The following is a 26,683-nucleotide window of genomic DNA, read 5'->3' on the forward strand; positions in this document are numbered from 1 at the left end:
GGGCGTCTCTTTACGAGGAATGAGATTCCTTTCAATTCTCAGAGCTTGGGGGCACCGTTTCTCAGCATGTAGCCCTTCCTTAGCCCTTGCCCAGGGGCCCCGTAGTGGAGCTACTGACCAAGGCCCGTGACCTACGGGAACTACATTACCCATGTGCCCCTGCGCCGTGCTTCTGCAGCGCTGGGCCAATGAAGACCCGGCCCTGGAGAGACGCCTTTCCGAGCAGGCGGAAGTGCCTAGGCAGGACTTCCGATTTCTTCTGGAGGCGGTCATTTTTGTCACTCTTGAGCCTGGCCACCTGATGTAGTACTGAAGTAGTTGGTGGAACCCAAGATAAAGTGAGCGGGAGACGCAGAAGTAGATGTGTCCACACTGACAGAGGCGGTTCTGAGACTTGGTGAGAGTGCCGCTTGGGGTGACCCCGTGCGTTTGGCTGAGCCCGCAGCACTCTGGCCTGTTTCCTGGCGACTCCCCGCTTTGCCTCTCCGACGGGCCCTGATGGTTGTGTTTGCCCTGATGGACCCCGCGCAAGCTGGTGCTGCATCCTCCACACCGACACCCGTGGGAACTCCTGCCTCTGAATCCTAAAGACCCGAATGAGGAGTGCCTGCACGGTTCACTTTCAGTGTGGCCCTTTGTTTAGAACCTTGGCGCCTTCCTGGCGGGGGTGCCCATTTTTGACCATCGGTGTGATGAGGAGTGGAACAGTATTACAGGCAGAGGAACTATCATATGCAGAGGCTTGGAAGTGAGATCGAGTGGAGTGCTCGGGAAACCTGGGGCCTGTCTCTTATATACAGGAAAACAGATTGGGAGTGGTGTGGCAGCCTGAGCAGTTAGGCCTTCATTCCGAGGGTGATGGTAGCCATGGAGAGTTGTGAACTGAGAGACTTGATCTGAGGTAGGATTTTAAAAGGTTCCCAAAGGCTGCTCAGTGTAGAACGGACCTGGCGGAGGGGTGAGGAGAGTGGAAGTGGGAAAAGCTGGAGAAAGCTCCTGCAAGAGAGTCTGGGAGCCCTACCATGAGGCTAGACCAAAGCAGTAACCAGAGGGCTGTCAGAGTAAAATGGCTGCTGGACAAAGTTAAAATGAGCAAAGAAGACCATTCAAGGCTATTGCAATAGGAGAGGGACTGAACTTGAGTTCCCCCGAAACAAAAGACAGGAGTGTTTTTAAGTGCTAGAGTGAGCCATTGAAAAAGTACTGGAGGACACCAGCCAGATGGGGAGGTTGGTCAGCGGGATCTATGGAGCACATGGAGTTACTCAGGAGTAACTCTTTTTGCAAATCTTTTTCTCTATGATTAAGACATATGTGTTTTCTAATTGGTATCTATTGAAATTAGGCTCCCACTCTCCCACAGAGACTGAGAGATAGGGATGGTGTCTCTTTCGATGTTTATATTTCAAAGAGATGGTTCCCAAGTCCTTGAAAAAGTCATTTCTTGGGTTGTAAATTGGGCTGGGAGAAGATTTACATATATTTCAAGGGACAGAGAAAGAAATTACAATTGCGAGTTTCCTAAAGTAAATGCTCTAAGAAAAGGGAGGTAAGGGGCCTATAGTCAGGAAGAAACCTGAATCAAGTTTACTTAGGCTGAGGAAATGTTAAGGCTGGCTTGGTCAGGGGTAGAAATGATAGAATACAAGGTAGACTTTAAGGAAAGAGGACTATTTTAAGGATAGAGGACTAGCATCCCTCCACCTGCCAAGGCCTAGCCCCCATACCCCCTATTTTTAACTTAATGAACTTAAGGAACACCATTTATTTTTTAAAATTAAGCAATCACTATTCGTCTGATTGTGTTCCTGTAGGTAGCCAATTAAAATTTTTTTTTAAAGATTTTATTTATTTATTTGAGAGACAGAGAGAGTGAACACAAGCAGGGGGAGAGGCTGGCAGAGGGAGAAGGAGAAGCAGACTCCCCACTGAGCAGGGAGCCCGATGCAGGGCTCCATCCCAGGACCCTGGGATCATGACCTGAGCCGAAGGCAGGTGCTTAACCAACTCAGCCACGCAGGCACCCCAGTCAATTAAGATTTTATTTTTTTTTAATTTTTTAAAAGATTTTATTTATTTATTTGACAGAGAGAGAGCACAAGCAGGGGAAGTGGCAGGCAGAGGGAGAGGGAGAAGCAGGCTCCCCGCTGAGCAGGGAGCCCGACGTGGGGCTCGATTCCAGGACCCCAGGATCATGACCCGAGCCGAAGGCAGATGCTTAACCAACTGAGCCACCCAGGTGCCCCTAATTAAGATTTTAAAGGTATGGATTTAACAAGGTAAACTTATGAAAGCACTTAATACTTGGTTTACCCCTTAATATGTAACTAAGCGGTATGCTAATATACTAAAATCAAGTCTTAAATATCATATTTTCTTAAATGCATAAAGGTAGCTGAAACAAGTTCAAAATTTCACCTGGGTGGCTCAGTTGGTTAAGCGACTGCCTTCGGCTCAGGTCATGATCCTGGAGTCCCTGAATCAAGTCCCGCATCGGGCTCCCTGCTCGGCAGGGAGTCTGCTTCTCCCTCTGACCCTCCCCTGTCTCATGTGCTCTCTCTCTTATTCTCTCTCTCTCAAATAAATAATAAAAAAAAAAAAATTCTGTCTTTAAAAAAAAAAACAACAAAATTTCAAAGTCTATCACTTAATTTACGTTGAGAACACTGACAAAAGCCCTAATTCTTTGGATAGCATACACTCAGCACTTAATATGTACTAATGTGTTTGATCCCAACGCCAGCCCTATGAGTGTGGTCCCCTTACTATCCCCATTTTGCAGAAGAAGACACTGAAGCACAGAGAGATTGAATTGTCCAAACTCATACAGCTAACGAGGTCAAACTAATGACAGGCTCATAAATTAGACATTTGGATCAGTGATAAAAGGTTTGGATGAACCCTTGAGACCCTACCATGGATAGCTATCACAGTCTTATTCTCACAGGGACCCATGGCTGCAGGAATGTTTGTGGACCATGCACAGGTGAGTGGAGGGTATCTCAGGCCCTCACCCAACCCATTTTCACCCATATAGTCTCTGGGATTGCGGTGTCCCAGAATGCTGCACCTGTCGCCCCCATGGCTATTGGGACTAGGGCCCCTGGATTCCTTGAGACTCAGGGTCCTGAACCCACACCAGGGGTTATATGAGGGGGTTTCCATTTCTGACAACCAATAGAATGCTATTTAGGAGGTGTTATAGACACAGAGATCAGCATTTGCAGATACTTCTAGGTGAAACTGAGTTGGCAGGATTCAGGGAACTGCACGTCTCCCATTATGTCTGGTGAAGAAATATAGGAGTCGGGCTTAGAATGGCAGACTAAGGAACTGTGCCTGTATTCTGAGGAAGTTTGGAATGTTGGAAATTCAGAGTAGAGGAGGGAGGTGATCTGAATCAGGACTTAACAGACTTCCTCTGGCTTCAGACTGGAGAACAGAGAATAGGGGTGAGGGAGGAGGGTACTGAATAGTTCAGATGAGTATTGGTAGTGTCTGGATCAGGTTGTTGGTTGTAGAGGTGGGAAAAATTTAGGGCTTCTGGATTTGCTTGTAAAGTAGGTCTGACTGCTTTCTGTTATGGAGGATGAAAGAGAGAGGAGACAGGGATAACTCCAAGGGTTTGGGCTTTTGCAGCTGGAAGGCAAGAGATGCCATCAACTGAAATGTAGGATGTAGTCATTTGTAGGAGTAATTTTCAGAGGGAGTATCAGGAGTTCGGTTTGAACATGTTGGGTATGAGGAGTTCTGGGACTTCAAAGTGGAGGCACTGATGGACAACAAGATGCACACAAATCTGCATTTGAGTGTAGGGCTCGGGCTTAAGACACCACAAGGTGATGGCCTGTGTGGGGACCAGGGTTGAGCTGTGAATCACATTTAGGAGGGGACATCTTCAGGTCATGGTGGCAAAGGTGTCTTGGGCACCTGAATGGGGTTGGTGAGCATCACAAGGACAGATCACAAGGATAGATGAGGGAGAGTGGTGGCCGTGGGAGAGAGGTGGGGCTGGTAGGGGGCCGAGGCTTCCACAGGGGAATGGACATGAGATGGATGTGGAAGCACAACAGTGATGGGAATGAGATGACAGGGAGGCCAAGGCCAGTGCTTACTCAGCCCTCTAAGGGCTGGCCAGCCTACTTCGGTGACCTTGTGGGGCTTGGAGGGTTTTCCACAGGCTGGTAGATCAACCCAGGAGCAAACAGGAGAGTCACTGAAGGCCAGGGGACAGTGGGGTGGAGTGTTGGGTGAGGCTTGGCTGGAGAGAGGAAGGCTGAGACTGGTGAGGGGACTGTGTGTACAGCACACAGCCGATGAGGCTTAAGGTGTTTGACCTCTTGCATGCGCTTGCAGGGGGCTGAGGCTGAAGCAGGAAAGGGCGTGGTGAAGAGGCCTTTAAAGCAGGACTAGGGGCTTCCTCTGCCAGTGTGGGCCACCCGAGGTCCAGGGCAGGATGGATCCTGATTGTATTTGCCAAACACTCTGGGTGCCAAGGGCAGAGTGGCATGTGGGATGGCTAGGAACATACTGTGGATGTGGGCTGGGCCATGATGGTGGGGGTCGGAGATGGGAGGGCGGTGTGGTCCATGGAGTGATGAGCTCAGTGGAGGGAGGGAGAACTGGGGGTCCCAGGGCCTTGCTCATAGCAGCTTAAGGGGGAAAGCTGAGCCCATGTTTGGTTGTGTCTGGGAGGCATGCTCTGGGAACCCCTGGGGAATTTGCTAGCAAGAGAGGAGGTGGGGCCTCTCATGTCACGCCCAGTGCTTGAATGACATTTGTTTATCTGCCTTCATGCCTGAGTGGGCATGATACGGGGTGACAGAGTGATCAGTAGGAAAGAGGAGAGAGCTAGAATCAGTGGCATCTGGGCCTTGCATATCCTGTCAGTTTAGGAGCTGGGGTGGGGGGGCAGGGAGTGGATGTTTGGGGGGTAGACTGAGGGTCCCAGTGAGAGGTGGCTCAGGGACACTGCTGTCCCCATGATGGTAGCCTGCTGTGACCTTTGAGCATGTGGCTATGGACTTGTCTCAGGAAGAGTGGAAGTTCCTTGATGGGACTCAGAGACTCCTGTGCCAGGATGTGATGCTAGAGAACTTTGCACTTGTGGCCTCACTGGGTAGGTCTCTCGCGCTCACCCCAGCATCTTTGACTGGGCTCTCTCCTTCCTCCTTTCTCCAGGAGCTGCTCTTTCCTTCCCACAGCCAGACTATGGACACTGCTCCCCTGAATTTTCCTGTGTGGGTGCTGGGGGGGGGCAGGCTGGGCAGAGTACACTTCCCCTTCTTCTCCCCAAGCCCTTCGGCAGATGTGTAGGGAAGGATATGGGGGTAGGAGGTCTTTCAGTGAAACCAGTTGGTCCCACCAGACTCGGCCTCACTCTGGCAGAGTGACTGTCCAGATTCATTGCAACTCTGCCCCAGAGTCTAGCCACCTCTCTCTAGCGGGCATTTCCTCGTGAAATTGCAGCCAGAAATTGCAGACACCAACATAATCACTTCTCGTGGGGACCACTGGCCTATTCCTGTAAGACACTCCTCCAAGGTTCTTTGGTAATACTAGTTTTCTTTCCTGTGGTCTGTCATGGGGCGGGTTGCTCTGCATCAGGGCTGGCCACTCACTTGTCTTCCCTTTAGGACTGGCGTCTTCCCAGATATGCATAGTTGTCCAACTGGAGCTGCGGGGAGAGACATGGGTGCCTGACAGGGCAGCTGTGACTCCAGCCACAGCAAGAGGGCCCTGGGAGGGGGTGGGGGGGGTTGACCCTGCTAAGTGGGAAGTAGGAGATGGCTCAGTGTCAGGGCCAAGTTCAGATCATACCAGGAACCTCTCCAGTGCCCATCATTGTATTCATACCACGGACTAGGCATAACTCATTTCTGTCCTGTAGTCCCATTCTTGACATTTTGCCCTGTTATCCTTCCTCCTCTGACTTCTGGTCACCCATATCTGGTCTCCAGGTCTCCCCTGTTCCTCTCCACTGCTCCCTCTGAAATGCTCTCCAACACTGAGCTGCACAAAATGGGTTGTGAGATGTGCACATATCCTAAGTGGTTCATGAGTACCAGCTCCTCGGTTGCAGTCAGTTTCCCCAGGGTCTGAACACCCTTCTCATCACTCACGTGCCACCAGCAGACAAGCCCCTGCTGAAAGCCATCTGTGGAGAAGTGAGTTGGGGACCCAGCCTCTCCCTCCTTGTGCTGCATCCCATCACTGTGTCCTTGCTCACGGTAGAGCTCCCCGTGGAATGTTCTTCATTGTATGGGCCTGCAGGCTCAGTACTGCACCACAGACCCTCCTCACCCTAACTTCAGCCCCTTGTTGCCCGACCTGTGTGCTCATTCTTGGCTTTGTAAGACAAACCTTAGTGATGCGGCTGCCCTCTCCCACTGAAGTCTGCACGTACTTCACCAGCATTTCTCTGCTTTCACAGCATTGGTTTCAAATGGAGGATGGGGGAGGGGACTTTTTCAAGGAGGAAAATTTAGGGATTTTTTAAGGTCAAGGCTTGCAAGGTAGATCCACCTAAACAGAAGGCCCACCCTGCCCAGAGTTGTGCCCAGTTGTGAAAGACATTTTACTCCTGATTGAGCGCCAGGAAATACCCTCCAGGCAAAAACTGCACACTGGTGGCATTTGGGAGACAACTCTGGTGCCCTGCAGGCCTCCTACAGCACCAGAAGCAGTGCAGCGAGAGGACCACCTCAGAGAACACCGCAGCTCTTGGAGATTTTCTTTTTCTTTTTCTTTTTCTTTTGGGTAAATACCCAGAAGTGGTATTGCTGGGTCATATGGTAGCTTTCTTTATAATTTTTTGAGGGATCTCCATACTGTTTTCTTTTCTTTTCTTTTCTTTCTTTCTTTCTTTTCTTTTCTTTTCTTTCTTTCTTTTCTTTCCTTCCTTCCTTCCTTCCTTCCTTCCTTCCTTTTCTTTCTTTCTTCTTTCTTCCTTCCTTCCTTCCTTCCTTTCTTTCTTTCTTTCTTTCTTTTCTTTCTTTTCTTTCTTTCTCTTTCTCTCAGCGATAGACAGCAAGAGAGGGAGCACAAGCAGGAGGAGAGTGGGAGAGGGAGAAGCAGGCTTCCTGCAGAGCAGGGAGCCTGATACGGGGTTCGATCCCAGGACCCTGGGATCATGACCTGAGCCGAAGGCAGACGCTTAAGGACTGAGCCTCCCAGGATCCCCTCCATACTGATTTCCATCGTGGCTCCACTAATTTAAATACCTATCAAAGGTGCACAAAGGCTCCCTTCTCTCCACATCCTCCCCAACGCTTGTTATCTCTTATCTCTTTGGTGATAGTCATCCTGACAGGTGTGAGGTGATATCTCATTGTGGTTTTGATTTGCGTTTCCCTGATGATGAGTGACGTTGAGCATCTTTGCATGTACCCATTGGCCATTTGCCTGTCTTCTTTGGAAAAATGTCTGTTCGGGTCCTTTGCCCATTTTAAAATTGTATTAGGTGTTCTTTGTTGTTGTTATTTAGTTGTATGAGTTTTTTTTTTTTTTTTTAAAGATTTTATTTATTTATTTGACAGAGAGAGAGACGAGGAGAGAGGGAACACAAGCAGGGGGAGAGGGAGAGGGAGAAGCAGGCTTCCCGCGGAGCAGGGAGCCCGATGTGGGGCTCAATCCCAGGACCCTGGGATCGTGACCCGAGCCGAAGGCAGACGCTTAACGACTGAGCCACCCAGGCACCCTAGTTGTATGAGTTTTAAATATTTTAGATATTAACTCCTTATTAGCTATGTGGTTTGCAAATATTTTCTCCCATTCTGTAGGTTGCCTCTTCATTTTGTTGGTTGTTTCATTTGCTATGCAGAATCTTATCAATTTGAAGCAATCCCACTTGTTTATTTTTGCCTGTGTTCCAGTGCTTTTGTTCTCGTATCTAAAAAATCATTACTGGGGCACCTGGGTGGCTCAGTCGTTGAGCGTCTGCCTTTGGCTCAGGTCATGATCCCAGGGTCCTGGGATCGAGTTCCGCATCGGGCTCCCTGCTCGGCGGGAAGCCTGCTTCTCCCTCTCCCACTCCCCCTGCTTGTGTTCCCTCTCTCGCTGTGTCTCTCTCTGTCAAATAAATAAATAAAATCTTTAAAAAATAAATAAATAAAAATAAAAACCAAAAATCATTACCAAGGCTAGTATCAGGGAGCTTACTACCTATATTTTCTTTTAGGAGTTTATAATTTCAAGTCTTCCATTTAAGTCTTTGATGCATTTCAAGTAATTTTTGTGTATGGTGCAAAATAGGGATCCATTTTAATTCTTTTGCATGTGGATATCCAAATTTTTAGCACCACTTATGGAAAAAAAAATCTTTTCCCCATTGTGTGTTCCTGGTGCCCTTAGAAAGATGAGTTGACAATACCTGTGTGGGTTTATTTCTGGGCTCTCTGTTCTGTTCCATTGGTCTGTGTGTCTGTTTTTATGCCAGTACCATACTGTTTGGATTACTATGAATTTGTAATATAGTTTGAAATCAGTAAGTGTGATGCCTTTTGCTTTGTTCTTTCTCAAGATTGCTGTGACTATTCAGGGTCTTTTGTGGTTCCATATGAATTTTAGGATTTAAAAAAATATTTGTGAAAAATGCTGTTGGAACTTTTAAAGGGATTGCATGGAATGTGCAGATCACTTTGGGTGATATGGGCATTTTGAAAGTATGAATTCTTCCATTCCATGAACACAGGATATTATTCCATTTATTTGAGTTTAATTTCTTTCATCAGTGCCTTATAGTTTTCAGTGTACAAGTCTTTGACCTCCTTGATTAAATTTATTCCTAATCATTTTATTACTTTTAATACTGTGGTAAATGGTAAATGCAATGCTTACTTAATTTCTCTTTCAGGTAGTTCGTTGTTAGTGTATAGACACACAACTGAATTTTGTATGTTGATTGTGTATCCTACAAATTTACCGAATTCGTTTATTAGTTCTAACAGTTTTTTAATAGTGTATTTGAGTTTTCTATATATAAGAAAATCTATCTATAAATAGAGACAATTTTACTTAATCCTTTCCAATTCAGGTATCTTTTATATATTGTTCTTGCCTGCCTGCTCTGGTTAGGACTTTTAGTACTTTTTTAGGAGGAGTAGTGAGAGTGGGCACCCTTCTGTTCCTGATCTTAGAGGGAAAGGCTTTTGGGTTTTTGCCATTGAGTATGTTAGCTGTGGGCCAGTCCTATATGGACTTTTATTATGTTGAATTACATTCCTTTTATTTTATTTTTTTTAGAGATTTTTATTTATTTATTTGACAGAGAGAGACAGCGAGAGAGGGAACACAAGCAGGGGGAGTGGGGGAGGGAGAAGCAAGCTTCCCGCGGAGCAGAAAGCCCGATGCAGGGCTCGATCCCAGGACCCTGGAATCATGACCTGAGCCGAAAGCAGTTGCCCAACGACTGAGCCACCCAGGTGCCCCAAATTACATTCCTTTTATACCTAATTCGTTAAAAGTTTTTGTCATGAAGGGTGTTGAATTTTGTTTAATATTTTCCCTTCATTTATTGAGATGATTATATTACTTTTATCCTTCATTCTGTTAATATGGTGTATCACATTTCTTGACTTTCATGTTAAATCATCCTTGCAGTCCTTGGCATAAATCCCACTTGATCATTGTATGGGATTCTTTCAATGTGCTGTTGGATTCAGGTTGCTAGTATTCTTTTGAAGATTTTTACATCTGTGTTCATCAGTATATTGACCTGTAATTTTCTTTTATTGTAGTATACTTGTCTGGCTTTGGTATCATAGTATTGCTGACCTTGTGAAATAAGTTGGAATTATTCTTTGCTCCTCAGTTTTTGGAAGAGTTTGATAAGGATTGGTGTTAGTTCTTTTAATGTCTGGTAGAATTCACCAGTGAAACCGTCTGTTCATGGGATTTATTTGTTGGAAGAATTTTTATTACTGTTTCAATGTCTTTACTGAATATAGATCTAATCAGATTTTCATTTCTTCATGATTCAATCTTTTCAGTTTTTGGTTTTTTTTTTAAGATTTTATTTATTTATTTGACAGAGAGAGACACAGTGAGAGAAGGAACACAAGCAGGGGGAGTGGGAGAGGGAGAAGCAGGCTTCCCGCTGAGCAGGGAGCCCAATGAGGGGATCCCAGGACCCTGGGATCATGACCTGAGCTGAAGGCAGACGCTTAACGACTGAACCCCCTAGGTGCCCCATCAAGCTTTTCAGTTTTATGTTTCTAGGAATTTATTCGTTTCTTCTAGGTTGTCCAGTTTTTTATTGTTACCAAACCTGAGCACCTCTGCCTGATGTGCAGCAAAGCCAATCACGGAGACATCAGGTGTGCCTCGAGGGAAGGGTTTGAGGGGCAGCCAGATGAGGAGATGGGAGGGCAGGCCTCAAATCTACCACCCCAAAGGGGGAGAGAACAAATTTTTTATAATCATAGGGGTGGAGATTACATACATATTGATGAAGAGGGCAGGGGAAATTATGACTATTCATGAGGAAAGATGGAGTATGTGCATGGAGCAAACATATTTGTAACCTACATCCCATGTTCATTTCGGTGTGGTGACTTAACATCAGGACAAAACAAAATTCAGCCCCTGATGTCAGGACATTGTCTTAGGACAAGGAGAAAGGGCTATGGGCATGCTCCAAGAGCAAATAAAAACTAGATGGGGGTCTTGGGCTTGTTGTCTCCAGGAAGCCTTGCTTGTTTCTAGGCTGGACCCATATCAGTTGACCTTGAGTCCAAGTTTCTGCAGAGACAGCTAGTGGATGTGTTAGTGGGGTCTGAAAAGACACAATAGCTGATTAGGGAGAAACAGTTCTCTGAAAAATAAGCTTTAAATGTTCTGCTAGTTTCAACCTCATTAACCCTATGGGGCATGGTTTCATTATCTTATAATTGTTCATAGCATTTTCTTTTGATCCTTTGTATTTCTGTGGTATCAGTTGTAATGTTTCCTTGTTCATTTCTGTTGTTATTTGAATTTTCCCCCTTTCATTCTTTTTTTTTTTTTTTTTTTGTTAAAGATTTTATTTATTTGACAGAGAGAGACACAGTGAGAGAGGGAACACAAGCAGGGGCAGAGGGAGAGGGAGAAGCAGGCCTCCCGCTGAGCAGGGAGCCCGATGCGGGGCTCGATCCCAGGACTCTGGGATCATGACCTGAGCCGAAGGCAGACGCTTAACGACTGAGCCACCAGGCGCCCCTTCCCCCTTTCATTCTTAAGTGTAGCTAAAGGCATATCAGTTTTGTTTATATTTTCAGAAAGCCAACTGTTAGTTTTTTTATCTTTTTATTTTTTTTTAATTCTCCATTTTATTTATTTCTGCTCTCATCTTTGTTATTTCCTTCCTTCTGCTAACTTTGGGCTTAGTTTGTTCTTCTTTTTCAAGTTAGGTTGTTTGGGGTGCCTGGATGCCTCAGGCAGTTAAGTGTCTGCCTTTGGCTCGGGTTATGATCCCAGGGTCCTGGGATCGAGCCCTGCGTCGTTGGGCTCCCTGCCCAGTGGAAAGTCTGCTTCTCCCTCTCCCTCTGCCCTTCCCCCCAACTCATGCTTTCTCTTGACCTCTCAAATAAATAAATAAATAAAATCTTTAAAAAATAATAATAAAGTTAGGTTGTTTGCTTGAGATTTTTCTTTTCTTTTTTCTTTTTTTTTAAAGATTTTATTTATTTGACAGAGAGAGAGAGAGCATAAGCCGGGGGAGTGGCAGGCAGAGGGAGAGGGAGAAGCAGACTCCCCACTGAGTAGAGAGCCTGATGTGGGGTTCAATCCCAGGACCTTGGGATCATGACCTGAGCCGAAGGCAGACGCCTAACTGACTGAGCCACCCAGGCAGCCCTTTTTTTCTTAATGTAGGTCTTTATCTCTTTAAACTTCCCTCTTAGAATCACTTTTGCTGAAACCCATAAGTTTTGATATATTGTGTTTCCATCTTTGTTGGTCTTAGTATATTTTTTATTTCCCTTTTGTTTTCTTCTTTGACTCTTTGTTAGCTCAGGAATGTGTTATTTAATTTTCCAGTTTTTCTTCAGAACAAGAAGATTCAGTCTTCTTAAATTTAAGACTTGTTTTGTGGCCTAGCATGATCTATCCTAGAGAGTGTTCCATATGTGCTTGAGAAGAATATGTATTCTGTTGCCATTGGATGGAATGTTCTGTATGTGTCTGCTAGATCCATTTGATTTAAAGTGTAGCTCAAATTTAATATTTCCTTATTGATTTGCTGTCTGGATGTTGTTGAAAGTGGAGAGTTGAAGTCCCCTGCTATTATTGCATCACAATCTATCTCTGCCTTCAGATCTATTAATATTGCTTAATATATTTAGCTGTTCTGATGTTTGGCACATACATATTTATGTTGTTATGTCCTCTTGAATTGATACCTTTATCATTACATAATGACCTTCTTTGTATATTGTGATATTTTTTGACCTACATTCTGTTTTGTCTGATATAGATGTAGGTACCCCGATCTCTTTTGGTGTTCATTTGTAGGGATTTTTTTTTTTCCTTTCACTTTCAGGCTATCTTTATCCTAAAAGCTGAAATAAGTCTCTTAAGACAGCATATAGTTGGGGCTTATTTTTTGTTTTTTGTTTTTTTCCTTTCAGCCACTCTGTGTGTTTTGGTTGGGTAATTTAGTCTTTTTAAAATAGTTATTGATAAGTTAAGACTTACTATTGCCATCATATTCATTGGGTTTTTTTGTGTGTGAATTTTTATTTTATTTTTATTTTTAATTTTTAATTTTTTATTGTTACGTTAATCACAATACATTACATCATTAATTTTTGATGTAGTGTTCCATGATTCATTGTTTGTGCATAACACCCAGTGCTCCATGCAGAACGTGCCCTCTTTAATACCCATCACCAGGCTAACCCATCCTCCCACCCCCCTCCCCTCTAGAACCCTCAGTTTGTTTCTCAGAGTCCATCGTCTCTCATGGTTCGTCTCCCCCTCCAATTCCCCCCATTCATTCTTCCCCTCCTGCTATCTTCTTCTTTTTTTTTTTTTTCTTAACATATATTGCATTATTTGTTTCAGAGGTACAGATCTGTGATTCAACAGTCTTGCACAATTCACAGCACTCACCATAGCACATACCCTCCCCAGTGTCTATCACCCAGCCACCCCATCCCTCCCACCCACCCCCACTCCAGCAACCCTCAGTTTGTTTCCTGAGATTAAGAATTCCTCATATTCATTGTTTTATGTCTGTTTTATAGTTCCCTTCTTCCTTTCTTCCTCTTGTGCTGTTTTCCTTTGTGATTTGGTCTGTAGGGCTATGCTTTGATTCCTTTTCTTTATCTTTTGTGTATCTACTATAGGTTTTGGTGGGTTTTGTTTTTGTTTTTGTTTGATTACCATTAGGCCTACATAAAACATTTTATAGGGGCTCCTGGGTGGCTTTATTTGTAATTGCCAAAACCTGGAAGCAACAAAGATGCTCTTCAATAGAAGAGTGGAAAAACAAACTGGTAGGTCTATAGTATGGAATATTATTCAGTGATGAAATAAGCTACCAACCTTAGTAGGTTTTAGTAAACACATGGAAGAAACCTTAAATGAATATTGCTAAATGGAGGAAGCCAAGGTCCACTTCTCACTGTGTGCTCCCACCACCCTTTCAGGTTGAGGAGGGGGTGGTCCCCCAGCCTGTCCTGACAAAGGATCAGAGATGAGATCTTTCCCAGAACAAGGAAGGAGGCCTTCAGACAGATCACCACAATAAGTGTAGTCAACATCCCTTACCATACATAGTTACAATTTGTTTTTCATGTTTTTCTTGTGGTGAGGACTTTTAAGATCTACTCTCTTAGCAATTTTCAAATATACAATACAATGTTAATTATAGCCATCATGCTGTACATTGTATCCCCATGACTAATTTATAACTGGAAGTTTGTGCTTTTTGACCTCCTTAAGGCCTTTTGCACACCCTCCAGTTTCCCCTGTGGCAATCACCAATGTGTTCTCCATCTCTATGAGCTTGGTTTGTTGTTGTTTGGTTGGTTGGTTTTTTAGATTCCATATATAAGTGATATCATACAGTATTTATTTTTCTGTCTGACTTATTTAACTTAGCATAATGCCCTCAAGGTCCATCCATGCTGTTGCAAATGGCAAGGTTTTATTCTTTTTAATGGCTGAGTATATTCCATTGTGTGTGTGTATATGTATATATATATATATGTATGTATATAGGTACATATATATATGCATATACACACACACACACACACACACACATACATACCTACCTACCAGATCTTCTTTATCCATTCATCTATGAATGGACATGTAGGTTGTTTCCAAATCTTGGCTACTGTAAATGATGCTGCAGTGAACATAGGGTGCAGATATCTTTTAGAGTTAGTATTTCCATTTTCTTCAGTAAATACCCAGCAGTGGAATTGCCAGATCACATGACAGTTCTGTTTTCAATTTTTTGAAGAAGCTCCATACAGTTTTTCTTACTGGCTGCACCAATTGAAATGCCCACCAACGGTGCCCAAGGGTCCCCTTTTCTTTTCTTTTTTTTTTTAATTTTTTTTTTAAGATTTTATTTATTTATTTGACAGAGAGAGACACAGCGAGAGAGGCAGGACAAGCAGGGGGAGTGGGAGAGGGAGAAGCAGGCTTCCCGCCGAGCAGGGAACCCGACGCGGGGCTCGATCCCAGGACCCTGGGATCATGACCTGAGCCGAAGGCAGACGCTTAACGACTGAGCCACCCAGGTGCCCCCCAAGGGTCCCCTTTTCTCCACATATTTGCCAACATTTGTTATTTCTTGTCCTTTTGATAACAGCTGTTTTGACAGGTGTGAGGTGATATCTCATTGTGGTTTTGATTTGCATCTCCCTGATGATGAGTGATGTTGAGCATCTTTTTATGCATCTGTTGGTCATCTGTATGTCTTCTTGGGGAAAATGTCTGTGGAGATCCTCTATTTTTTATTCAGATTGTTTGGTTTGCTGTTGAGTTGTATGAGTTCTCTATATATTTTGGATATTAACCCTTTTCAAATATATGACTTGCACATATTTCTTCCAACCGGTAGGCAAAAGCCTTCAGCTTTAAAGCCTAATTATCGCCTCATTTCAGAAGCTGAAAACAACCCGTAAAGTTGAAGAACCCCTTTAGGGTGCAGGCAGGAGGAGAACATGAAACCACCCCAAGGTGGAGGAGAACATGAAGCCACCCCTATTTCCTGGCCTTTGGCTTCTTTATCCCAGGGTTTTGCCATCTGTCCTCTGGAGCAAAGCAGGTCTCCCCTGCGCTTCCCCCACCCCCTCGCTGCCGGCCTTGGTCCCACACTCAGTTAGCAGTTTAGTAACTTATATGGGCCTGCCAGTTCCCTATTATCTGAAAACATATGTATTTCTAGATGGTAATTGTCATGAAAACCTGTCTCTTTGACTTAGAAGTGACTTCACAGCTTTTCAGCAAGAGCCTCATATCCTGCATTTCCTTGCCCTGCTTTTTTCTCCTCTCATATGCAAAATACAAAGGGAAGTCACACAGTAGAGATCTTTATTTTTCTTCTGTGGTTGGTCAATTTTCCCAATTTTAAAAGGGGCCCATTCAAGCTTTTAGGCTTCAATTCTAAGTTGTATGTTTTTCTGGGTCACTGCCGAGTAACCAATTTTCCATAAGAACAATTCGGGAAGGTATTTTCTCCCTGATGTAAAATTACAGTGTCCTTGTGGGGCTAGGGGAGCCTCTCTGCCCCTGTGGCGGCAGAACAGAGCCTGCCCTCAGGCCTCTTCAGGGTTGAGGGGTGTCCCAGAGCTGGCTCTCAGACCTTTCAGCCCTCTCTCCCGCCAGAGGCCTCACACCCGCCTCTGACCCCTCAAAAGAGCTGCAAAGGAACACAGCTGCTGCCTCTGTCACATCTCCTTTCTCGTGTTGGGTTTTAAACATGATATTTCTCTGGTGGTTTTTGTAAAGTGTGGCCATCTCCCCTTGAAACCCATCTGTTGTTTAAAATGTGGACTCTACTTGCAATGATCTGCCTTCTCTATGTTTTAAGTTTTGAAGAAAGCGGGTCTAATGTTCTGTGTCCACTGGCTATTGCTCCGTTGCGCCAAAGGCATCTCACCCCTCAGGAACAGGCGAGCGGGGGGTCAGCCAAGGGGCTGTGCTGGCTCCTGTGAGGGGATTGGGAAGCCCTGCCGTGGGCCCAGGACCTAGCCAGGAGCCACCTCCGGCTTCCTCAGGGTTCTGTGTCCCGGGACACCAGCACCGGCAGCTGGGAAAGCATCTTCCCAGCAGTGAGCATGTGCAAGCTGTACGTGGGGGGGAAAAAGTCCTTTTGAACCTAAACCCATTGTGGTGATGAGTCTTTGCCTCAGTGTCCTTGCTTCTGACGGGTCTTCCTTCGTTCCCGTACCTGACGCTAGAATCCAGACACCTGACTGCACCTGCGTCAGTCCTAGACTGGGTCTGCTCAGCCAGCCGGGACTCAGCCCTGAGTGCCGGGGGTCCCTGCGCTGTGAGCTGACTGCGGCAGGCGACCGGGCGGGAGCTGTTGGGGGGGGGGAGGGGTCGTGACGTGTGTGCTCACTGAGGCACTGAAGCCAGACAGAACCAGGGTAAATCGAGGGCCGGTCCCAGACCTCTGTATGGACAGAGACCAGCTGTTCCGTCTTTCTGAGGTGGTTGTCTCAGGTGCACAGGTAGTTTGCAGATTAAACAACATATATGTCGCCCCAGCCATCAGCAGTCCAGGAGGTTAAATGAGTGTCAGTAGCCACAGGCAGCCTGTCTCTGGCTCTGGCTTTAGTAGAACATATTGGGGGGGCCAGCAAACAGCACCTTCTTCTGGGAGTCCCCCCTGCACAGAGGCCCACCAGGACTGCAGGCTCAGATTCCAGCTGACAGGTCACAGAGGCGACAGAGGAGCGAGGGGTGCAGACCCAGGAGCCTGCAAGCATCCCAGTGAGGGGCAGGACAGGGGTGACCCAGGCCCCATGGGGGACACTGGGGGGCACCCGCAGGGGGGCGAAGCTGCCTGCAGAAGCTTCCGGAAAGAGCCCTCTGTGTGCAGGAGAATCCCTGGACTCGGTAGAAAAGTCAGCGAGGTGTCCTAGCACCCGAGCCCCGCGCCCTGCCCCATGGCTCAGGAGGGCCACGGGGGGGGGACCGAGGGGGGGGGCAGAGAACGGGCGCGCAGAGGACGGAAGGCTGGAGAGAAAGGCAGTGAGGGCAAAGGGCGAGGACAACGGTCAGGGTCCGCGGGACTCGGTCGCCTCGGGCTGTGCGCACGGGGCTGCAGCCGGTGGCACCGGGTGTCGCCCGCGCTTCGTGGGGACCGTCCAGGACGGCGGGGCTGGCCTCCCCGGAACCGGGACCGGCCTCCTGGGCGTCTGGGTCCGGGCAGCCGCCGCGGCCTCGGTGCCCTGGGACCTCCGCGCTCTCTCTCTCCGGTCCCCGAGGGCAGCGCGCGTCGCCCCCGAGTACCGGGGCCCCGACCCTCCGAGCGGGGAGCGGGCTCGGCGGCAGGACCAGGTACGGCCGGATGCGGGGGAAGCGGGGGCGCCGGCCCCGGGAACTGAGGGACCCCGGGCTCCAGGGAGGCGGCAGCAGGGCCAGTGCCCCGGGGGGGCGAGGGACACGGGACACGGCAGCGGCGGGCGCGAGAGTCGCCAGCCGCGTCCTTCCAACCGCCGCGGAGGACAGCGGTTATGCCAGCCCGCCGCCGCCCGCGGGGAGCTCAGGGCCCAGGGCCCCGACCTCGGGGATCTTCTGTGGGGCCGCCCCACATCCTGGAGGCCGGCACCTCGGCGGCCGCCCTGGGAAGGCCTGAGCCCGCAGTATGAGCTGCCCGGCTGGGCTGGTTTCTGAGGCAGCACCCCGGGGCTCTGACCTGCCCGGATGCTGCCCACCGCATCACCCTTTCCTGGCAGGCAGAGCCTCTTCTCTTAGCTTTACAAGTTTGGCAAAACCATATGGAAGGCCTAGAACTTTGCTCAGCCCACACACGTGGTAGTGGCCCTGCCAGGGCTTGACCCAAGCTGTCTGATTCTACAGATCCAGCCTTGAACCATCAGACCCTGGTGACTCCTCCTCACGTGCACATCACCAGGTTCTTTTTTAAAATAGTCCTTAAGGTCCTTAGCTGGGGGCACACCTGTGATGAGCACATGCACTGGCCTCTGGGAGGGCTAATTCGGTTCAACTTCTAAGTGGGTCTTGACCACACTGGGCCTCAGTCTCAGAGACGTAGGCAGGGACCACCAGTTGTCACTCCATCTCCACGGCAGATTTCTCTTGTAATTGCGTCTTGCAGCAAACCACACAGCTGGCTGGGATCTGTCTTCTCCAGTGCGGGCATAGGGGACGCCCATCAGGTGGGCACAGGATTCCCTGCCCTGAAAACCCTTATGCCCTGAGGGCACCAGCATTGCTTGGGATAACTCCATAGGTCAGGTTTCAGAGTCCTAGTCAAAATGGACAATTGACCAATATTAAGTTTTCCAGGCCACAAACATGGTATATATCTCCATATATTTAGGCCTTTTTAATTTTCTCTCAGCAATATTCTGTGCTAGCAGCCAACACCGAGGCCTCTGGGTCAGATTCAACCCATAGCCGGTTTTTGTAAGACCAGAGAGCTGAGAACCATGCTAACAATTGAAAATACTTGTAACATATACACGCACGCATGCCCGTGCGCACGCACACACGCAGAAATATGTGACCGAGATCTATGAGCCACAAAGCCTATAATATCTATTTTCTGGACTTTGAAGAGAAAGTTCACAACCACCCTTATATAGTTTTGTGGCTATAGGTCTTCCACAGCTTTTGCTAATTTATTCATAAGGACTGTATGGGGTTTGTGAAGTTTATTTTTCAATAGTACATTGGTAGTTTACAGAACATGCTATGAGCACACAGACACAGCATTCTATCACCTCCCTTCTGGAAGTTCCTGTGTAGGTTCAAGATTTTCTACATACGCAATAATGTTTTCTCCGAATCATGATTCTATGAATAAAGCTAATTTACTTCCCTTTCCATCTGCATGCCTTGTATTCTCATTCTTTTCCCTTTGCAGGGAGTACCAATGGTCCGCATAGCACCATCAGGCACTTCTTGTCTGAGGAAGACTTGTAGCTGACTACACAGCAGTCTGTGAATGATCTCCCGGGTCCAAGGACAGGAGACGCACCCCAGGTGGGTGCGGGATCGAGCCTGGCTTAAAGGCCTTGTACATGTACGTACATTGCACGGACGCACTCTACACGTGTTGGTATTTGGTAGTACACAGACAAAGCCGTTGCCTTTTGTATATTGACCTTTACACGGGAAACTTGCTCAATTCATTTCTTCCTTCTTCCAGTTTCTTTGTAGATTCCATTGGATTTTCTACAAGCACAATCGTGTTTTCTATGCAAGAAAGGCACTCTTCCTTCTTTTTAAACCTGTATGTCTTTTATTAGTTCTCTTTACCTTTGACATTAGCTACAAGATCCAGGAAAATGTTGAGTGGAGACAAGTGGAGACAAAGGGCAGCCTTTCCTAGCTTCTGATGATAGGGTAAAAGCATTCAGTGTGCTGTTAATTGGAGTTTTTTTGTAGATGTGCTTTATCACCTAAGTGAAACTGTCCCATTCCTACCTTGCTGAGCATTTTCCTTTGAAAGGGGAGTCAATTTTGTCAATTACTTTTCCCACAACCATTGAGAGGATCCTATGACTTTTCTCCTTTAGTCTCTTCATATGGTGATTATACATGAATGCATTATTAGTCACTCAAAACAACATTACATTCTTGAAAAAAAAAAACCCACTTAATCATACTAGATCATCGTTTTATATTTGGTAGGATTTGACTTCCTAGAATGAAATTAAAGATTTCTAGGGCTATGGGGCGCCTGGGTGGCTCAGTCATTAAGCATCTGCTTTTGGCTCAGGTCCTGGGATCCAGCCCCACATCAGGCTCCCTGCTCAGCGGGAAGCCTGCTTCTCCCTCTCCCACTCCCCCTGCTTGTGTTCTCTCTCACTGTGTCTCTCTCTGTCGAATATATAAAATCTTAAAAAAAAAAAAAGGGGGGGGGGTTCTAGGGCTATAAGAGATATTCACCTGTGCTTTTTTTTTTTCCTTGTGAGTTTTGGGATGAGGGTAAATAACGCTGGCTACCTAGACTGAGTTAGCAAAACTTACCTCCTTGTCTATTTTCTAAAAGGATTTGTGTATCACTGGTAAAATAATGTCAGTATAGGTATGATAGAGTTCATCAGGGGAAACAACAAAACATTTGGAGGTGGAAATTTCTAACTTGAAAGGGGCTTGTGGTCCCTTGTTACCATTTTCCTGTCTTTCAGATGGGCAGTCATACCCCCTTTTACACTCATAATATTGGTCATTTGAATTTTCTTTTTATTTCTCATCCAGTCGCAGTAGGGGTTTATGAATTTTACCCATCTTTTAAAAATTCCTCGCTCAGCTTAGTTTTCAGTGCTGTGTAATTTCAGTTTCTTATTTTGGATCTTATTTAAACCAATTGCTATTTTCTTTGGATGCAGACTTGAACCATTATTTTTAACTGTTTCTTATTTTTTCATATAAACACTTAAAACTACAAAGTTTCCTGAAGCACCCTGCTTTAGCTGTGTCTCACAAATTTTTACTTGCCGTGTTTTAATTATCATTTGGTTTAAACTATTTTCCCATTTTTGTTCTTATTTCTTCTTTGACTCATTGGTTCTGAAAGAGTATGTTTTGCTTTATATCTGGATATTTGAGGATGCTCTACTCATTATTGGTTCTACTTTAATTCTCTTGTGGTCAGAGAGAAGATTCTGCCTGGTGCGCACTGGGTCATGAGTGCTCTTCCTTCCCTGACTCTTCATGTGGTATTTCCCTGACCTGAAAATAGTCCATCTCTACCTGGCCATTTCGTTCTTCTTCTTGAGGAGTAATTAAAGTTCCATCCCTCCCAGACTTAGTTTTCTGTCCTTCCTACCTGCTTTGAAATCCCCACCACTACCCCGTCCTGTGTAATATTTGGTTTGTTCGTCGGACTCTCACTATATTGTAAATTCCTGTGCGGCAAGAGATGCCTTTAAACTCGGCATCACTAGGGTCTGCCATAGTGTCTAGTGTAGGGTCACCACCAAGTAAATGTTTAAGAAAATAACAGGTAAGAAGCTGAGGGAAATGCCTGCCTTTTTGCTTACAGCCCTGTCTTTTTGGGCTGTAACATGTGTTAGAAAAGATTCCGTTTTCAGCAATAAAGTCTCGTGGAGACACAGCATGACTCTAAGGCCAGCCAAGCTTGAGTGACACTGTCATTCTTGCAATTTGATATTTCAGTAGGTTAGACGAGGGGAAGACTTGTTTTTCCAAATAGAACCTACCCAGTTGTTGACCAGAAAAGAGAATCATTTCAGATTCTTTAAAGCAGCATGAGAACAATATCTATATAGTGATCCTTGACTTAAATTTTTCAAAAACTAGGGGCGCCTGGGTGGCTCAGTTGTTAAGCGTCTGCCTTCGGCTCAGGTCATGATCCCAGGGTCCTGGGATCGAGCCCCGCATCGGGCTCCCCGCTCAGCAGGAAGCCTGCTTCTCCCTCTCCCACTTGGCCTGCTTGTGTTCCCTCTCTCGCTGTGTCTCTCTCTATCAAATAAGGAATCTTTAAAAAAATTTTTTTTTCCAAAAATCAGAAAACAGACATGAGTTTTTCTTCCTTTTTCCCCCCAAGCCAGTCCTCACTGGGTGAAGTGTGAATGTGTGTGGACTATTGGCCTAATCTGAATTAAACGGGGACATCGAAATACTTTCCATAGACTACAGTTGTACAGTGTGGTTTGCTTACGCAGCAAGGCTGATGTGGCCTCCATGGAGGCCAGGCGGCCGGGGAGAAGCCCAGAAGGAAGCGGCAAGGGAGAGTCATGGCCCGTGTCCCCCGTCTGCACCTCGCTTCCTCCCGGGCTGCTGTCCCTGACACAGCACAGATTCAGAAGTCAGCTCCTGCTGCCCCCAGTGGGACTGCCTCTGCGTCCTATCTCCCGGGCCACAGAAGCTTTGCACAGTTAAGTTTGGCTCAACACACTACCACTTATACAGGTCACTTCTACCTCCCTCATTGAGTTGAAGAAGCAAAACACATCAGCGGAGGCCCAATTAACAAGAACAACGTACGTATACGTATATTCTATCTGGGAAAGAAGGAGAAGGACCCACTGGAGCCAATGGGCAAGAGGGAAGGGGCACTGTTGGTAGCAGTGGGTGTCCTGCTGGTTTAAGACTAGAGGGAACCGGGCCTGGAGCTTGAGGCTTGCAGGCCGACAGTGGAAAGCAGAGTGTTGCCCGGGTGATGCTTACAGACCTCTCCCTTCTCTCCACAGTGGACCTTTTCGAGCCAGTGTGTTGACCCCTGAGCAGCCTCATCGCAACCCACAATCTGGATACATACACAAACACCCTGAGCTGTTGGGCCTCCGGCTTGCTCTAGGGAAACAAACAACAGGTGAAGTTTGATGGACAGAACTAGACGCGCCTGAGACTGTCCCTCCCCAGCAAAGCACACCCACGAGTGAGGGACAGTGGTCGCCGCCATGTGTAGAGGAGGCTTTTGCTTCCTAGTTGCTGCGATCCTAGTTCTTGCAGGAGAAGACAACCAGTGGGTGGGTGCCCCCACCCTCGTGGCCACAGGGAATCCCTGGACAGGTGCCAAGGCCACCCCCAAGGCAAGGCTGCTCCTCGCTGGACCCGCTCAAGAGGCCCCTGTGATCTGGTCAGAGGGGGTGAAGAAGTGCGGGAAGCACAGGTATTTTCTCAGTGGTGTCGGCTCCTACAAAGTCAAAGGGGGCATCCTGGCCAGAAGGCCCCAGTGGACCGACTGAAGGCCAGGCCCCAAGTGTCTTCCTAAGAGTGACGTTGTCCCATCTGACTGCAACTCATGTGCTCTGGCCACGAGTATCCCCAGCTGCTCTGAATGATGGTGGAACTACAAGTGTGCCCAAACACAGCGAGTGTGCCCCGCCTCCCACGGCACTCCGTGTGCCCTGCCCTCATGGACCCCACGTGCCCTGCCTGGATTCGCGGACGGTCGTTTCTCCAGCCACACTGTGGTGCCAGCCCCTGTGACAGCAACAGAGGTGCCCTGGCCCGGTGGCCCTGAGGCATCTGACCGAAGGCACGAAGAGCAGCATCTTCAAGCCTGTGTTTCTTCTCAGTGGTGCAGGCTTCTCCAATAGGAAGAGCTTGGCTCTGGCCAGACGGGCCCCGAGGGCACCGACCAGACGCGGGAAGAGAACACTGATTCGTCGGCTCCAGACTCCACCCCACTGAGCCTCACCTATATTCCAAAACTGCATCAACAGGATGATTCTCCACCACGGGGACAGGACCCGTGGGCAGAAAGAGCTGCTGCCCTGTGGTCTTGAGGAGTGGCTGATTATATACTGAGGAGTTGGGGAGGTGAGGACAAAGGGGGTGTCCAGAAGGACTGTCATATGCTAGAGTCTCTCAGGATACTGGGGGCCTGGTTATTGTCAAACCAAGGTTGTTTTTCCCTCTAATGAGACACTAACATGAAGACAGTTGGGAGTTTCCGGGAGGAATGTTACATTCCTCCTATCACACGTCCTTGTCAATGGGCTTCAGGTTCAGAAGAAATCCAATTTTATTTACATTTCCTTCTGCCTCAGCCTCCCTTAATTTTATGGAGGGGAGGGTGATGTTAGGGCTTCAGGAAACTGAGTTATGGTCTCTTGGAAGTTAGGCTATTGATAAGAAAGCTGCTTCCTTGTAAATCACTAGGACATTTGTAAACTGAGGAGCACTCCTGGTCCTGCAGGACTGTGATGTCTATCAGTCAACCATTGTTTCCTTTAGGGCGGCCAGCGGTGCCTGAGGAATGTCACATATATCCCAAAGGGGGTGGGTGCAGGGTGCCGGTTTCTGCTTTGTTCTCAGCTTGCCTTCTGTTCCCTCATCACTGGTTAATGGGGAGGTAACGCACAGTGGATCCTTAGGGATACCGGGAGGTGAAAGCCTGGGAATGGGGAGCGGAGCCCATGTGGGTTACACCCAATTCCAAAATGCCCTGGGAGGTCACCTCTACGGATGTGCTGACTGCCCCGGGCGAAGGGACGGGGAGGCAGTGATGGGCTGGCCAGTGAGAACCGAGGCACTGGTGGAAGTGAAGGAGGGACACGGGGCTGGATGAACGGGTGGGTGACAGCTGCTTGGGGAACAGGAGCTGGGTCAGGAAAGGGGAGAAGGTTGCTTTAAATTGCCCATGTAGAGGTATGTGTTCGCTGTCTGATCCTGGGAGCGTAGTACGTAATTTGGAGGTGCCTCTAGCTACCTACTCTTCCAAGGCGAATCATGCACTGTTCAGCCTGATGCTGGGGACTCATCACTGGATGTGTGACAGGAAAGTCCTGGCCAGCAAAGGGTGGAAGCAAGGGCGCCAGAGGGCAGAGGGTGGGGCCAACGGCCCTTCTCCAGTCCCTTTGGGATTTCCGCACCCGGTTGCAGGTGTTGGGGACCAGCAGTGCCCCCGCACTCTGTGGGCACTGCTCAGGACTGCTGGTGCTGGCTGCCAGCAGAAGTGGGACCACCGGGGCTCGGGGTCTGCAGCCTCCTCGGCACCTGGCCCAGGGCTGTAGCTGAGGCAATCTGTGCCTCTAGGTCCACTAGCCATTTCTCCCGGGGGCAGAGGAAGCAGAGCCTGCTCAGAGCCGAGCCCTGGAGCAACCTAAGTCTTGATGGACTGGGGGCCTGGCTCACTCTAGGTCAGTGTAAGAGAGACCCTGACGGAGAGGATGAGGTTGGGCTCTGTTTCCTGCGGGTACTGGTGCACCCAGAGTCTGGGGATGGCTTCAGCTGGCAGGTGACGGGGGGGCCATGGAGTGACCCAGCAACACAGGGTGTGATTCACCCAGGCAGCCGCCATGGACAACACCTGTTTACCCTCACATCCTCCCTTTCTTCCATACTGGTAGGTTGGGTTTCCAGAAAATCCGCTTACAAGGGACCCGTGTGTGGTCTGTTCTAGTCCTGGAGCAAGACAAGGCCAGCCTTGTCGCAGCCCTGGAAAAGTGTGAGTCCCAAGCATCAGCAGCGGGGCTGCCGAGTTTTCTGAGTAGGGGCCGATGGAGTGGCCTAGCCTGCCAGGTGCTGTGCCCCACCACATCCCTTCCAGGCAGGCAGGTGCTCTTCGCTTCTTCTTACAGTTTTACAGATTACAAAAAGCATGAACCCTCAGCATCTTCCAGAGGGCCCCACATGATGGTGAAGCTAGGGTTTGAACTGGTCCGTCTGATTCCAGAGCTCATGCACTCACCACCTGACTGTGGTGCCCCCTCATCATGCAGGGATCACGGATGACCATTTTTCTAGTCCGGATGCTCAGCACCATGGCACCCCTGTAAGGATCCCACGCTGCCCACCAGGTCTGAATTACTGGCACTTCTAAGGCCCCCACAGGCCGCACTGGGCTCCAGTCCCCTCAGAAGGTGTAGGACACAGGTCACTAGTTGCCAGCATGAGCCCATGAGGCATCTGTTGTAGCTGTATGGCAAACCATACAGCTGCGGGTGAGAGCTCTTCTCCAGATCAAGGCCTCGAGAGGCCCTGCCGATGGGTGCAGACTCCGCTCCGCTTTCAAAGTCTTCTGTCCCAAGGCAGAGTCACTTGTGGTCACTTCACCCTGCTTTGCCTTAGGAAAGAGGAAATTCCCTCCAATTCCTACTTGACCGAGAGATCTTTTTGAAAGCTATGTTAAACTTCATCAATTAATTCCCCCACAGCTTTGAGATATGCAGGTGGCTTTTCTCCTTTAGTCTCTTCAGATGGTAAATTGCATTGATTGATTTTCCATATGAAACCAACCTTGGGTACCTGCTGCAATTTCCACTTGGTCATTCTAGAGTACATTTTTAAATTTGGTTAGGATGGATTTCCTAATATGTTAAAGATTGTCATATCTGTGTTTATGAGTACATGAATCTGTACATTTATTTTTATATTTTGGTATGAAGGTAGTGTTAACCTCATAGAATGGATTCGGAGAATCTGCCTCCTCTATTTTCTGAGAGTTTGTACAACGCTGGTAAAATATCTTCTATATGTGATGAAATTCACCAGGAGAACTCTTTGAACCTGCAATTTTCTTGCTCAAAGGGTGTTTAGAATCACCGTATCCTTTGAATGTCTTCCAATCTGTAGCAATACCCCCTTTCCCCTGATACTGATAGTTTGAAATTTCACTTTTTATTTCATGATTAATCTTAGTAGACATTTATCAGTTGTATTAGTCTTCTACAAATCCCACTTTAGCTTTGGTAATTTTCTGTGCTGTATATTTTCTATTTCCATTCCTATATTTGTTATCTATTTCTATTTTGGATTTAACTTGCTTTCATTTCTCTGTTTTTAGGATGGAAACTTAAGTCACTGTTTTTAGATCTTTCTTATTTTTTAATATAAACACTTAAAGATGCAACATTCCCTTATGCACTGCTTTAACCACATACTGTAAATTTTGATTTGCTCTGGGGTGCCTGGGTGGCTTAGTCTGATAAGCTTTCAACTCAGGTCATGAACCTGGGGTCCTGGGATGGAGCCCCAGAGTTGGACTCCCTGCTCAGCGGGGAGCCTGCTTCTCCCTCTGCGTGCCACTCCCCCTGCTTGTGCTCTCTCTCTCTCAAATAAATAAATA

The 26,683-nt window shown here is 47.4% G+C and overlaps 1 long non-coding RNA gene across 1 annotated transcript; it reads left to right on the forward strand.

The window, feature by feature from the left end:
* The first annotated feature begins 273 nt into the window (after window positions 1–273).
* LOC118545932 (uncharacterized) lies at window positions 274–26,683 on the forward strand. Its single transcript, XR_013444046.1, has 3 exons — window positions 274–397; window positions 19,061–19,179; window positions 22,359–26,683. It is a non-coding gene; the product is annotated as an uncharacterized LOC118545932 (long non-coding RNA).

This window comes from Halichoerus grypus, chromosome 15, assembly GCF_964656455.1.
Source record: "Halichoerus grypus chromosome 15, mHalGry1.hap1.1, whole genome shotgun sequence".
NCBI classification, from domain to species: domain Eukaryota; kingdom Metazoa; phylum Chordata; class Mammalia; order Carnivora; family Phocidae; genus Halichoerus; species Halichoerus grypus.